The 16,041-nt window shown below is 45.0% G+C and overlaps 1 protein-coding gene across 20 annotated transcripts in view; it reads left to right on the forward strand.

Annotated features, from left to right (window-relative positions):
* The window catches only part of GPHN (gephyrin), a 780,484-nt gene that overhangs the window by 18,667 nt on the left and 745,776 nt on the right, over positions 1 to 16,041 (forward strand). The gene's annotated exons all lie outside the window — the stretch shown is intronic.

Here is a 16,041-nt window from a genome sequence, read left to right on the forward strand (position 1 = left end):
TCGATTACTGCAATGCCCTGTACATGGGTGTGTCTGAGAACATCTTGCACAAGCTTCAGCTTGTTCAGAATTCCGCTGCTAGGCTACTCATGGGTGTGGGTCGGTACGACTACATCACTCCATTCCTACAGGCCATGCACTGGCTGCCCGTGGCACAACGGGCTCAGGTCAAGACGGGGTGTCTAATGCATAAGGCCATCCATGGTTTTGGACCGGGCTATCTAAAAAAAAAAATCATCAGACATGTGCCTACCAGATCGCTGCGGTCTGAGAATTTGGCTTTATTGAGCATCCCCAAATTTGCCAAAAACAAATGCGGTGGGAGGACCCTGGAAGTTCAAGTAGCTCAGTTCTAGAACTTCTTGCCCTTTCACATAAGACTTGAGAATGATCTCCTAAAGTTTAGGAGATTTTTAAAAACATGGTTATATATCCAGGCTTTCGGGGTGACTTAAATATTCAACATTCTAATGGCTCTAAATTTTATATTTTTAACTTTGTATTTTTTATATATCTTCTTGTTCGCTGATTGTTATTGTTTTATTGTTACTTGTTTGATCAATGTAGTTTCTGCCCCTTTTCTGTTCTGTTTTTATCCCGCCAGCGCATCGAGGCACGTGTGTAAGACTGCGCTGTTGTTTTACAAGCATTTTAATAAATAAATAAAGACAGCGGTGGCACTGTTGGCTCCTGCTGCTGTCAATCAAAGTCAGTTAGCCAGAGAGGACAGAGGGTGGGTCCGAACCACGGCTACGTGTCTGAATGGACCCACAGCAAGCTGCTTGCTGTGGGGGCACTTGACAGTAAGGAGGGACCTGAAAAGAGGAGGATCTGGACTGCTCTGTGCAAACCCATTTCACAAAGCAGGCAAGTATAACATGTTTGTTATTTTTAAAGAAATAAAAACAAGATTTTAGTATTACTTTTAATTATTCCTAGTGCATTGACCCCTAGCTCTTCTGTGTGAGAGTCTACCCTCCACAGTAATATGTTTACTGATTCCTAGAATCATATGTGATCCTGTAGGTTGTGTTGTAGCTACTGCAGCCTAAGACACTTTTGAGTTTTGATTTGGAAAGGACACCTTCTCATCCTGGCATCCTTGTATGCCAAATTGCATTACAATATCTCCTCACTCTTCCTCCCCCTTTTCTTTATCGTACATCACGGGACACAGAGCGGCATTCATTACTATATGGGTTATATGGAGTACCTTCAGGTGTAGACACTGGCAATCTCAAACAGGAAATGCCCCTCCCTATATAACCCCCTCCCATAGGAGGAGTACCTCAGTTTTTACGCCAGTGTCTTAGGTGTTAGTCATGGTTTAGCTTGCCTCCGCATCCTTGGGATTAGGTGAGCTACCGGTTCTGTCCAAAAAAGCCTCAGCGCTAAAGTGGTCAGTAACCGGACCCCAAACCCTTGGGGTATAGCCCATAATGCTTTTCTTTTTAGAGAGCTGGACCCTGGGCCCAGAACTTAGAAACCTTTGGGTACCTAAAGTTTTCTGTTGCCAGGGTGCTATATGGGCCCAGGACAGTGGATCCTTCATAGGAACCCAGGGCCTGAAGGTCTAGACATCCCCACGGAGATGGGGGAAGATTGGGCCTCTTGCTTGGCAAAGTCCTGCGGCATGGAGCAGGTAAGTGAGGGGAAAACTTGCGGAACTTGGTTCTTAGCAGGTTTTTTTCTGGGGGGTCACAGGGGACATGCCTAAAGTTATGCACTGCATCTGGCAAACTAGTCACATATCATAAAGATAGGATGGCTCTCTATGTATTATTCCCCATAAGATGTGACCTCCCTTGTAGTGTTGGAAAAGCATTGAGTGGGGCCTGTGTTATATAAAAATATATGTGTGTGTCAGAGAGCTTTGCTTACCTGCAGGCCTCCAGGCGATGCTCCATTCAGTCTTCCTCCTCAGAGCCTGCAAGCAGGCAAAACGCTGACCTCCTCATGGTTCCAGGCTGCAGGCTGCAGTTTGCTGGAACAGAGAGGTCCCTTCCTCCCAAAATCCCCCCCCCTCCCCCTGTCGGGAGGGGCATTTCCTGTTTGAGGTTGCTGGGGGGGAAGGGCGGGTCAGTGGCTTAAAGGAAGGGGCGGCCCTTCCTTGTTTGTTCCATCAATACTTTGGAACTGAGGAGAAAGACCAGAGCGGCAGCACGGGGCGCCGAGGACACACAGTGGCCAGAAAGGATATTGCAGTCTTCAGAGGACTGTTTTGTCAAGCCTAGAAATAGGCTGTTTCTTTTCCATCTCATAGTTTTTCTTTGCAATACTACTCAGGGGGACAGAATGTTTTTTCTTTCCTGGATTTGAAACAAAAACGAAAAAAAAAAAAAAAAAAGTCATCTAGGGGAGAGGAAGCATTTTTTTTTTATCCCCCAAACAGGTGTTTGGACAATTAACTTTTATAGTTCCAAATACCAATAGGTAGCAGGTGTACCTCGGTATTGTACCATGGTATGCCGCTGTTTTCCCTACAGGGAGCCTTGGGGCCATCGGGATCTGGGGCTGGAGCTGACGCGGGTCAGTCCAACCCTAAGATGGTCACGGAGGAGGTATTACTCACCTCTTTAAAAGAGATGCAGAAAAGCATGGGAAAAATGATATCCGCAGCTATGCGGGGCAGTAAGCGGAATAGATCTCCGTCGCCCGAGCGCGGACCCTCAGAAGAGGAGGTCCTTTCCTCAGGGGAATTGGACGACCTCTTGGACACGGACCAAGTAGGTTCAGGGATCGAAGACCCGGATACAGAGGAGTCTGGGGCAGTCTCCCTGAGGGAGAGCTGGTGGATTCAAGGATTGTCGGACTTGGTCCATAGGACATTCAACTTGCCAGTACCAGATCTCCAGGTATCGACGGTTTCAGCTTTGGGCTCACTGAGGGCGCCTCAAAGCAATGCTGTGTTTCCGATCCATCCTCTATTAGAGGGAATTTTGTTCCAAGATTGGAACAAGCCAGATAAGATCTTCTTACCACCTAAAAGGTTCTCTGTCCTATATCCTATGGAAGAAAAATTTTCCAAAAGATGGGCTACTCCTGCAGTGGACGCAGCCATCTCATGTGTTAACAGATCGTTAACATGCCCTGTAGAAAACATACAGGTGTTCAAGGATCCAGTTGATAAGCGCTTGGAAGCACTACTTAAGAACTCCTTCACTACTGCAGGGGCAGTAGTACAGCCAGCTGTGGCTGCGATTGGGGTCGCTCAAGCATTATCGGATCAATTTAAGCAGATGCTTAAACTTATTCCGGCCCAGCAGGCAGAAAATTTTTCGGATGTCCCTAAGGCCATATGTTTTACGGTAGACGCAATCAAGGATTCTATCCAGCAAGCGTCACGTTTATCGTTATCCCTTATCCATATGAGAAGACTCTTATGGTTAAAAAGCTGGGAGGCTGAGCCCCCATGCAAGAAGCTCCTGGTAGGGTTCCCCTTCCATGGAGGACGACTCTTCGGAGAAGACCTAGATAAATAGGGACCTGCGTTTAAACGACAGTATTCCCCTGGGCAGGGGCCCTCTAATGCCAAGCAGTATCGACGGCCTCCTGCAAAAGCAAACTTCGGCTTCAACAGCAGATCACAAGGACAGGCTGTTAGAGGCAAAAGGCAGTGGTTTCGCAAACCAGCAAAACCAGCCCCCAAGCCAACCTTATGAAGGGGCGCCCCCACCCACGAAGGTGGGGGGAAGGCTGCGACTCTTTTCAGAGATTTGGGAAGCCAGCATTCCCGACGAGTGGGTACGGTCTTCCGTGGCCACAGGCTACAAATTAGATTTCCTAAGGTTTCCTCCTCCTCATTTCCAGAAGTCGAGGATTCCAAACGATCCGGAAAAGGGAGCCGCATTAAGATCGGCATTAGATCATCTACTTTCCCAGGAAGTAATAGTAGAGGTACCAGTCCTGGAACAGGGGCTGGGTTTCTACTCCAACCTATTCATCATCCCAAAATCCAATGGAGATGTCAGGCCAATTTTGGACCTAAAGATGGTAAATGCATATCTAAAGATCCGCTCATTTCGGATGGAATCCGTGCGGTCAGCAGCTGCCACACTCCAGAAGGACGACTTCATGGCGTCCATAGACATAAAGGATGCCTACCTTCATGTTCCAATTTATCAGCCACATCAAAGATATCTACGCTTCATGGTGGCTTCGCGTCACTTCCAATTCGTGGCGCTTCCCTTCGGGTTGGCTACGGCCCCCCGGGTGTTCACGAAGGTCCTAGCTCCAATCCTAGCCAAACTAAGGATCCAAGGGGTCACGATCCTAGCATACCTGGACGACCTCCTAGTCATAGATCACTCGTCTCCCGGCTTGGAGCGAGCAGTGGCCCTCACGGTCCAATACCTCGAGAGGTTCGGCTGGGTCCTAAATCGAGAAAAGTCAGCTTTCCAGCCCACAAAGCAGTTGGAATATCTCGGCATGAGATTAGACACAGAACAACAAGGAGTGTTCCTACCTCTGAGGAAGGTAAAAGCCATCAAGGAATTAATCCTACTGGTTCTAAGCAAGAAAGAACCGACTATTCGCCTATGTATGAGGTTACTAGGCAAGATGGTGGCCACATTCGAGGCGGTACCATACGCCCAGAGCCACACTCGCATCCTACAGGCAGCCATCCTGTCAGCATGGAGCAGAAGGCCACAGGCCTTGGATATCCCGTTGCCGCTCTCATCAAGAGTCCGACAAAGTCTGTGTTGGTGGTTAGACCCTCAGAATCTACTGAAGGGGAGGTCTTTCAGCCCAGTGGCTTGGAAGATAGTGACCACAGACGCCAGCCTGACGGGCTGGGGAGCAATTTTGGATGGTTGCACTCGCCAAGGTACTTGGGCAAAGCCAGAGAAGCAGTTGCCCATCAACATCTTGGAGCTCAGAGCTGCTCGACTAGCCCTCAGGGCTTGGACGTCAAAATTGCAGGGGTTCCCGGTGAGAATTCAATCAGACAATGCCACGGCCGTGGCACACATAAATCACCAAGGGGGAACCAGGAGTCAAGCCGCTCAGAGAGAGGTGAGCTTGATTCTTCTATGGGCAGAGGCTCATGTGCCCTGCATATCGGCAATATTCATTCCAGGAGTGGACAACTTTCAGGCGGACTTCTTAAGCCGCCAGACTCTATGGCCGGGGGAATGGTCTCTGCATCCACTAGTCTTTCAAGCACTCTGCCAAAGATGGGGAGTGCCGGACGTGGATATCATGGCATCGAGACTCAACAAGAAACTAGACAGGTTCATGTCCCGCTCAAGGGATCCGATGGCCTGCGGAACCGATGCGTTGGTTTGCCCTTGGCATCAGTTCAAACTTCTTTATGCGTTTCCCCCGCTCCAGTTACTACCCCGCCTGCTGCGCAGGATCCGGGTGGAGCACATACCAGTCATCCTGGTAGCTCCAGCATGGCCCAGAAGGGCATGGTACTCACTAATCTTAAAGATGGTAGTGGGAGACCCTTGGACTCTTCCTCTACGGCCAGACCTGCTATCGCAAGGTCCGATCCTCCACCCTGCCTTACGGCATCTAAATTTGACGGCCTGGAAGCTGAATCCCTGATTCTCAGGGGTAGAGGTCTGTCTCAGAAAGTAATCTCTACCCTAATCAGAGCCAGGAAACCGGTCTCTAGGGTGATTTATTACAGGGTCTGGAAGGCCTATGTAGGCTGGTGTGAGTCCAAGCGATGGCTTTCTCGCAAATTTACCATCGATAGAGTATTAAGTTTTCTCCAGCTAGGAGTGGATAAAGGATTGGCATTAAGCACAATCAAAGGACAGATTTCTGCTCTGTCAGTGTGGTTTCAGCGGCCGCTGGCCACCCACTCGCTGGTTAAGACCTTCCTTCAAGGGGTCTTACGTATTAGACCTCCAGTTAAATCCCCGCTTTGTCCGTGGGATTTAAATCTTGTTCTGTCAAGTTTACAGAAACAACCGTTTGAGCCGTTGGCTGATATTCCTTTGGTTCTACTGACAAGGAAGTTAGTATTTTTGGTTGCCATAGTTTCCGCAAGAAGAGTTTCGGAGCTGGCAGCCTTATCCTGTAAGGAACCATATCTTGTTTTTCATAAGGACAGGGTCGTTCTCCGCCCTCATCCTTCCTTCCTTCCGAAGGTCATATCCAGTTTTCATTTGAACCAGGATTTGGTATTACCATCCTTCTTCCCTAAACCTACTTCCAGAAAGGAAGGGTTGCTGCATACCTTGGATATTGTCAGGGCCATGAAGGCCTATCTTAAAGCTACAAAGAAGATCCGGAAGACAGATGTGCTGTTCATTCTACCGGATGGGCCCAAGAAGGGGCAGGCAGCTGCAAAGTCCACCATTTCTAGGTGGATTAAGCAATTAATCACTCAGGCCTACGGCTTGAAAGGGTTGCCTCCTCCAGTATCATTAAAGGCTCATTCTACTAGAGCCATGGGCGCCTCCTGGGCAGCACACCACCAGATCTCTATGGCTCAAGTTTGCAAGGCGGCAACCTGGTCTTCTGTCCACACGTTTACAAAATTCTACAAGTTGGACGTAAGAAGGAATACTGATACTGCCTTCGGGCAGGCAGTGCTGCAGGCTGCAGTTTGAGACCCTCGGATTCCGGGGGCTCCTCTTGTTCGAGTTAAATTTAAAAATTTTATTTTTCTCAACTAAGTTGGATTTATTATGATTTGAGTATATCTCTAAATTAAATCCTTTTGTCTTGGAGATGTTCTCCCTCCCCTCATTGTAAGCATTGCTTTGGGACATCCCATATAGTAATGAATGCCGCTCTGTGTCCCGTGATGTACGATAAAGAAAAAGAGATTTTTAATACAGCTTACCTGTAAAATCTTTTTCTTGGAGTACATCACGGGACACAGAGCTCCCACCCCTCTTTTTTGAGGACCATTTTGGGAGGCATACTGCTTGCTACAAAACTGAGGTACTCCTCCTATGGGAGGGGGTTATATAGGGAGGGGCATTTCCTGTTTGAGATTGCCAGTGTCTACACCTGAAGGTACTCCATATAACCCATATAGTAATGAATGCCGCTCTGTGTCCCGTGATGTACTCCAAGAAAAAGATTTTACAGGTAAGCTGTATTAAAAATCTCTTTTTTTATATGGATGTTGTGGATCATCCCACTCTTTTGTTAAAGGGTTGTCTTTGTTGAAAGAAGTTGGGATACTACACTATTTTCTTTTTTTCTAGCATAAAGGTTTCCTTCCATCTCTTTTATATTTGCTCCTGAGGGGGCTTGCTTTATGTTATGCATATCTCATTGAGAGATTACCTAACATCATTCATATTTATAGATCTCCATTTACCTGAAGTTAAGGTGATCTCCTTAAAGTGGATGTAAACCCAAATTATGAAATTTGAGCTGGGCACATATATCTGCACTATTTTGTTGTCTCTCCTCAAAGAAAATTTCAGTATCTCTCTCCTGAACTGTTCCTCTGTTATCAGCCTGATGACGCCTGACAAATTCTCTGACACATCGGATAAAAGCTGCCTGAAATTTCTGTCAGGGGAGGTTGCTAAAATAGAGTAGCAGAGAGCTGGCCCTGTTACAAAACACCTATGAGAGTCTCTGCCTATGATGACAGGGGGTGTGTGCCTTTCCTCCAATTAGCATGTTTAGCTATATTGGCTGTATGCCCAGACATCACTCTGTTAAACAGGAAGAGAACATTTCCTAACACGATTTAAACATTCTAAACAGTATATAAATGTGAAGACAGCAGATGTATGGAGATTTCGTTAATCTCTGTGTATCATCTGAGGCTGTTCACTTCATTGGGTGTATGGAGGGTTTACATCCACTTTAAGGCTAGTTGCAGTAATGTATGTGCATTAACACTGTGCATTAATATGCACTACATTGGGCGGCCCATTTAAAATGAATGGGCAGACAACACTGGCTTGGATAACGGACCTGCACCTTTTTTTTGAAGTGCATTGCACTGCTTCAGCTCACCTACGTTAGCATGGTGCATTGGTGTGCAATTCAAAATGAATGATACTTCATTGCACCAATGCAAGTAGCGTGTAGTGCCATGCGTTTCAGTAGCGTTTGTGTTCCCACAACGTAGTAATCAGGGCTGTGGAGTCGGTAGATAAATGTTCCGACTCCTCCTCAGTTTTTTTGTACTCCCGACTCCGACTCCTCTGTATTAATATGCAAATGTATTTTATACATTCCTTGAAGGAAAGAAAGGCAACATACATGTCATTACCACAGGAGTTTTTATAGCCTTAGCTGAATGGCAGCAGTTTTTCCAATGGTTTACAGCTTCAGTCTTGAACTATTGACCCTCTATTCCCTTCACTTATACAAGTGTCTCTAGTCCTGCAAAAAACATATTTACTTAATCCCTTATCAGTGAAAGGCTAGGTTACACATGGACGCTGCGTTCCCTGTAAAAGCAGAACACAACACTATGGAAAGTATAAGTATTGCAGCTCCTAATTGTGCGTTGCGTGCCATATAGTGAAGCACATGAACAGCATGCTTCTTCACGGTCACTTAACTTGTTCGTTTTGCGGTTACGTGAGGCACTGCATGCATTGGTCTTTATTCTTACAGTAGAGAAGTCATTAATTATAACTTTTTGTGAATTGGGACATTTAAACTTGCTTTTTTAATTCCAATCTAAATTTAGTAGGAGTCGGTGCATTGTTTTCCGACTCCGACTCCAGGTACCCAAAATCTCCTGGACTCCGACTCCACAGCACTGGTAGTAATGTGAATCTAGTAATGCCTCTAGCTGGGAACTGGTTGGTCTTTGGGTATGGACCTACCTTTGTCAAGCCTGCCTTTCCCTGAAATCAAAGCTTTGGTAACCTAGACTTTTGCCTTTACACTATTAAATTAAACACTTTAAATTTTTCCGTGAACAACGGTCTGTTGTCGGATTTTCCGAGCTTGTGTACACAAGTCCTTTTGGACATAAGTCTAAAGTACAAACACGCATGCTCGGAAGCAATGCTCACCAAAAACAACATTAGCAGAAGGTGCCCAAAGGATGGCGCTAAAGAGCTGAGCTGAAAAACTATGTAGTAGGTAACTACGTTCATGTTTGTTGGCCGACAATTGTGTGCTATTTGTATGCAAGATACGTTTTTGGCCAACGCCCTTAGAACAATAATCAGAGGCGGCTCTGTCTGCGGAAAATCCGATCCTGTGTACGAGGCTTAAGCGTTTCTGGGTCATTCAGTGGATGATAAAGTATTCAAACCCAAAGGAGATGGTAGCAGTATAACCCAAATGTCTATGTAGTACTACATTTTGGTGTCTTCCCATAAAGAATGGGAATAATGTGTGGGTTCTTAATTGGTTCCCAATGTTGGAAAAGCCACACTCCCGGGGGCGGAGAGGGAAAAGGGTGCTGCAAGAGGCATCAGAACCAAGGGAGCAAAAAGTGGTCGTTTTTTTTTTTTCTTTAAAATCTATATGACAAAACTTGTATGCAAAAACTAAGCAACTGGATTTATATATGTAATACTTTTGAAGTGAAGAAAATTATTATACATTTTAAAAAATACTTTTTTTTTTTTTGTGGTGTGTGAAGTCAAAGTTCATGCGTGAACATTTATATTTTGGTGACATTGTCTGCACAGGACACACTGCACACTTCTGACAGAGCATACACTGTGGAGGCTGATTATCATGTTTGCACAACTGCAAGGGCAATGATAGCTAACATGCCATCTTTAGTCTTGTAATGTCTTTAGTCCTGTACTGGGAGGTCACACAAATTTGTTAATGATAAGGTTGAGCAGTATTGGTGGACGGATGTCCAAGGTTGTTGTGTTATGACTGTAATTTGTTCTTTTTCATTTTAGCCCTCATTTATATAGCTGATCAAGTCCATTCACCCTCCAAGAATTGGCATACTGTTATGGTTGGCATCACTGCAGCCATGAAGTCTGTACAGATCAGTGACGACACTTAAAGGCACCCCGACTCTTCTCATCCAAATGAACATCCAAGGTGTTGCGTGCCATTAGGGACAGATGAGCGGCCCTTCTTCATTTATCCTTCCAGGCAAATGTTCATTTACGTGTTAACAGCCACAGCACCTTTTGTTACTGTATACTGATCCTTAGTTGTGTATGACCATGTGAATGAGGCTTTACTCCTAAATTTCACTGATAAGACATTGCCAGCAAAATATTTGTTTAGGTTTTTTTTTTTAGACAGTTTTGCAATGGGTTGCATTTTTTTTTTTTACATTAGATTTTGCTGAAAGGAGAGTTTTCTGGTTCCCCCCACCTATGGATGGAGCGTTTTGAAAATCCATGTACTTAACTTGGTGAAAGTAAATTTAAAATGTATATGTCTGGCATTATGTCTTGCTGTATATGTACACAATTTTCCTATCTGGAGAGTCAGCCAATAACAGCATTTCATGCTGGTTGTTGACGTTATTAATCCGCTACCTCACAATCGGCAACATTGTTCTTGGTTTGCTGTGCCAGCTCCTCCTCAGTTTACCATTGGGCAGCTAATCAGTAGGTTATGCGCACTTTTTTTTTTTTTTTTTTTGCTGGTCACGCTTTGCTGTGTGATTTTGATGCAGTAAAAGTCATTCTTTCTTGAATTTCAATTTAGGTGTGTTAAAACAAAACCTATTTTTTATTTAATTTGCTTACGAATGCTACAGATCAGTCTTCACAGCACACACAACAAGAAGTGTATGGTGTGTAGTTGCAATGTGGTAGAAGGGCAGTTTGTTTCGGCAGCCCAATACCCAAGAGAAGGACCATGTAAGGCATACTAGGGCCTCATTCGCACGGTTTGCATTTGGGGCAGTGCACTGCACCGGAACAGATGTCAAATTGAGAGCATGGACTTTGTCCATGTAGGACATCAAAGGGATTACCTTCACAGGTTTGCGCAGAACTTGTACATCCATTTAGGGGTAAACACAGCTGTTGCATGGGTGTACGTTTGTAGTATGACCTGTGTGAAAGAAGCCAAGCAAAGCTGGGCCAAATTGCAAGGCAGCAGCTTAGTCTTGTCAGCCTGGAAAAGGAAGTACTGTTACTGAGAGGATCTCTGGCTGCAGATGTTCCCTGCATTAATGTTGTTAACTCGGTTCTCACTGAGCAGAGAGTGGTGACTGTCAATAACCAACTCTCTGCTCTGCCCCTGCAGCACTAACTGGAGTGCCAGGCAATGCAGAGGGCCTCACTCAGGCTTTCAGCAGTGCTCCAAGAGGCTGAGCCAGCTGCCGCTTGGGCATCTAGGTGCATCCCAACAATATGATTGGGATCCATCCAGAGCCTGGAGTGGCTCTGCTGAATCTGGGTCACAGTGTACTCTTGTGATCCACATAAGTATGGCCAAAAAAGCTTTGGCCATTCTTCTCCAAGCTGAACTCCAGGAAAACAAAGTCTTTCCTTTCAAACCATCAATAATGAAAGTGACACAAGTGAAACCGTAGGAATATGGCTATAGAAAATTAATAAGCCCTTTACATATACGAACAATACATATAACCAAAGAAAGGGAATATAATACAGTGCGACACAATCTATGTCATAAATATGTGAAGAAAAATGAGGTCAACACAAATGAAACAACATGTGCAAATAACATATGAAAAGTGAAAAGCAACGATCTTCATAGGGGGTAAGTTGCCAAAGTCCAAAGCTGTGAACACTAAACAGTTCATAAATAGATCTTTAAGTGGAGGGAGACTTATCCCAAGTCACACTGTATTCACAACCGTTCTATATATATTTGGTGTATTATAGAGAATGTCACCCGGGAGTGCCTTTACCATTGGGCAGAGGGAGAAATGAATACTCTTACCCTCCGGAGTGGACCCAGCTCAGTGCGGTGGTGGATCACCTGCGCTTATTCACACCAAGGATTTATAGGGACTTATGCCACGTACACAGGATTGTTTTTTGGCATGAAAAAAAAAGACGTTTCTCTTATCGTCCATGGACGGACACAGCTCCTTAAATCTTGACAAGTGGGTTATGTTCCCTGTTTACAGGAGAGGACTAGGCAGAAACATGTTAAATAGTTAAATACATGTTACATTAACAGAGTTGAACAGCCCCGCCCAGGGGGCGGTCCCTCCAGACATAACCCTCCTCACTGCAGCATGCAGCCTCAGTTTCGTTCTGCCTAGCAAGGAGAAGGACGTATGGCTCCCTTTTGGCCCAGCGCCCTGAGGAGAAATTTTATTTTATTTTACTTTTTCTTGAAGACTCTTCTTTCAACTGTCGGCTAAGAGACAGGCTGGATAATATAGATCTTTGTAGTCTACTCAGTCCGACCAGCAAGCGTGGGCACACCTTTGCAAAGAGGCTGGGTCTGCCACGGCATACCCCATGACTCCTGGGGTAGCCGGTGAGCTTTGCTCCGAGGTCCACATATGACTGGGCTGTGGTGTTGTCTCACTCACAGTGGACCGGGCTAATAGCTACCTCCATTTCGGTTGTAGTTCTGTCAGGAATGCGTCAGCGAGTCCTTGATTGGACGGGTAAGTACACTCCCTCCTGCTTCGGTGGGTTGGTACGGCTGGGCATTCCTGGGGTTCAGGGGACCTCTTCTCCTCTCTTCCCTGCTCCTTTTCCCTTGCTGCATTGCTAACCTTGCCGCTGTCAGGGGGGAGGGAGCCTTCCTGAGGGGACTGTGTTATCTGGCCTGTGTTTTTTTTCTTTTTTGTATTAGGCTTTCCTGTGTGACACGCACAGTACAGAGAGCAGGCTAGAGTGCCTGCATATACAGCCTGCTCTCTGTACTGTGCGTGTCACATGGTGACAGAGGAACAGGAAGTACTCTCTTCTAGGTACTGGGCTCTGATTGGGTGAACCTGCTGTCCCATATGCAGAGCCGACAGTCACGTGACGGTCTGTCAGGTATAGATATTAAAAAGAGGAAGCAGACTGCGCAAAGGAACACACAAAAAACAAAGCAGCTGAACACTGAAGGTCAATAAATCCTTGAGCAAAGCACATGGAAAAAAGCAGTGCAGCGCTACAAACAAATTAAAATGGTAAGTCCATCGAAGTAATGAAAGGGTTAAACTGACTCCTGGAACCTCGCTGAGGTGTTCAGATGCAAAACTCCTTAAAACACAGCAAACAGATATCCTTAAATAGAAGTGCAAGCCGCTCACCTGAACGAATGGACCTGTGTGTGAGCAGCAGGTCAAATGCGCTGTCCCTCAACTGAGGGGGGTATAGGTATAACGGTGCCTCCTCGGATGGACCCTTTCTCCACATGACTCCTAAGGATGGATGTTCATCCGATACACTCTCACGTGGGATGGTGTCATAAAAGGGTATAAAGCAGACACATAGTGCTCTCCGTATGATCACAATAACGGTAACATTTATTAAAAAGATATGGTACTCACAAATAAAGCACTATGTCCTAGTGCATGGAATATGAGCGTACAACATTAAAAAGACCAGGTAGGGGGCTGTCCTGACATCAAATAGGTGTAGATATACACAAGGACGGGGATATGGTGACAGCAGTCTGGCGGAATCCTAGCTTGGCACATTTTGTTCCAGTACACCAGATCCCGATGCCATAACGGCTGATCTGATATAGAAGTCTGTTTCCAGTGGAGAGAAGATGGTGTCCTGCGGACTTAGTCCCTATAAGTCTTTGGTGTGAATAAGCGCAGGTGATCCACCACCGTACGGTGAGCTGGGTCAACTCCAGAGGGTAAGAGTGTGTATGTATGTGTGTGTGTGTATATATATATATATATATATATATATATATATATATAATCTTTTGCTGTTTTAGATAAAGAAGAGATTTGGCATCTTTTTGACACCAAATTTTACCATAAAGAGAACCTGCCATCCTTCTTTCTATTAAGGGATGTTTACATTCCCTGTAATAGGAATAAAAGTGACCCAAACGTTGTTTTTTTAAAGGGACAGTGTAAAAAAACCCCATAAAACTAATTTAAAGCGCCCCCCCATTCCTCCGTGCTCACGCACAGAAGCGATTGCATATGTAGGTCGCACACACAAATATAAACTGTTAACACCACACGTCGGGTATTATTAGAACAAGAACAATAATTCTAGCACTAGACCTCCTCTGTAACTCTTAGGCCCCTTAGGCGACTTCGCTGCAATTTCGTGGCCGCGATTTTGCAGTGATTTCAGGGAATGCCTGTGTAAGTGGCATCAAAATCAGACCAAAGTAGTGCAGTGACTACTTTGAAGTCGTACTAATATGAATGGTTGTCATTGGAAATCATGGGACATGACTTGTCATGCTACTTTGCCATCACAAATCGTGGGACAAAGTGCACCAAGTGTGAAAGGGGTCTAAACGGTAACCTATAAACATTTTTAAAGTGTCGCCTATGGAGATTAAAGGGGTTGTAAACCTTCATGTTTTTTTTACCTTAATGTATCCTATGCATTAAGGTGAAAAAACATCTGCTACTTAACCGCACCCCCCCCCCCCCTTGAGCTTCCATTTACTTACCTGAGCCCTCGAACGCAATTGCATCTTGGCTCTCCTCGGCCCGCTCTTCATTGGATAGATTGATAGCAGCGCCGCCATTGGCTCGCGCTGCTGTCAATTAACTCAATGACACGAGGGTCGGGGGGATGGGCCGAGTTATGTAGTCTATGTACGCTGGATACAGGACTCGGGAGCGCGCCCGCAAGGTAAACCCACTTGGGAGAGCGCTTCCTAGGGGGGTTACCAGAAGTGGGGAGGAGCCGAGACAGCCACCGAGAGACCCCAGAAGATGTGGATTGGTGCCACTCTATGCAAAACAAGCTGCACAGTGGAAGTAAATACAACATGTTTGTTATAAAAAAAAAAACCCATACAACCCCTTTTAAATACCGTAATTTGTCGCCTTTTCACGAGTGTTTTGTTGGTGGCATGTTGGTTGTCTATTTTCTGGTGTAATATTATTTTTATATTTTTACAAAAAATTGGGGTGTATATATTGTGTTTGTATATTCTAAATAGATTTAAAGTGGAGTTCCACCCATAAATATAACATTACATCAGTAGTTTTAAAAAAATGTCATTAGTCCTTTAAGAATTTTTTTTTTTTTTTTTAGATGCCTTCAAAGTGTTGTTGCTAGGCAGAATAGTTAATCTTCCCACTTCCTGCACCTAGGTGCTTAAGCTTCCTAACCTACACCGCACAGACTCCTGGGAATGTAGTGGGTGTAACTTTCCAGGAGTCTGTGCACTCCCCAGTCTCGAAGAATCATGTGACTTGGACAGTACAGGTGCTGAAACCTGATCTGAAACCTATTACACTGCTTGTGCAGCACTGAGCATGTGCGAGATCTGCAAGGCTGAAATCCAGGAAGTCATACCGTCTGGCTTCATGATGCCCACACTTAAGATGGCCCCAGTCAATTTCTATTTTATAAAGTGTCTAAATGCTGTAACAACCTAACAAAACGGACCTTAGTTTACAGACTAACTTTACTAGAATACATTAAGCTTGTGTATTACAGGGGTATTTATATTTAAAAAGTGAAATTGTGGCCGGAACTCCGCTTTAAGTGTATTATTTCCCCAAAAACGCTGCTGAATCTACAATACAGATTTGTTAAGTACTCTGTAGTGCTTTATAAATGTGTGGAGCTCTTGTATTTATTCGTTTTTTAAAGTAGTAAGGCAATGCCAATGCTTTATGAATGGATCCCCTAAGCCTCAAGCCAGGGGTGACACCATTCTTTCACCACTTATGTTCTTATAATTGCAGTGTCTACTTCCTAAAGTCTGTGTTAGTGTGTGCGCACACACATGTGTGTGGATGAGCCAATAGACAATGACTCCCAAGAGTATTTGGGGAAGAATAAGCGTGGGATAATTTTTTCAGAAAAATCCACGGCCCCTGTGAAGCTCATTCCACGTGTGTTGCCAAAGGATCTGTCTGGTTATTACCGATGTTGTGTTAAATGGCTGAGGTATTCTGTGTACCAAATGGGAACTCAGATGATTTGTGTATAGCTTAGTGTTACATTGTTTATGTATTCTAGATAAGACTTGGAATAACAATTAGACAGACATATGTTGCTGTGTAAGTGTCTGCCATATAGTTGT

The sequence above is a fragment of the Rana temporaria genome, chromosome 13 (genome assembly GCF_905171775.1).
Source record: "Rana temporaria chromosome 13, aRanTem1.1, whole genome shotgun sequence".
NCBI classification, from domain to species: domain Eukaryota; kingdom Metazoa; phylum Chordata; class Amphibia; order Anura; family Ranidae; genus Rana; species Rana temporaria.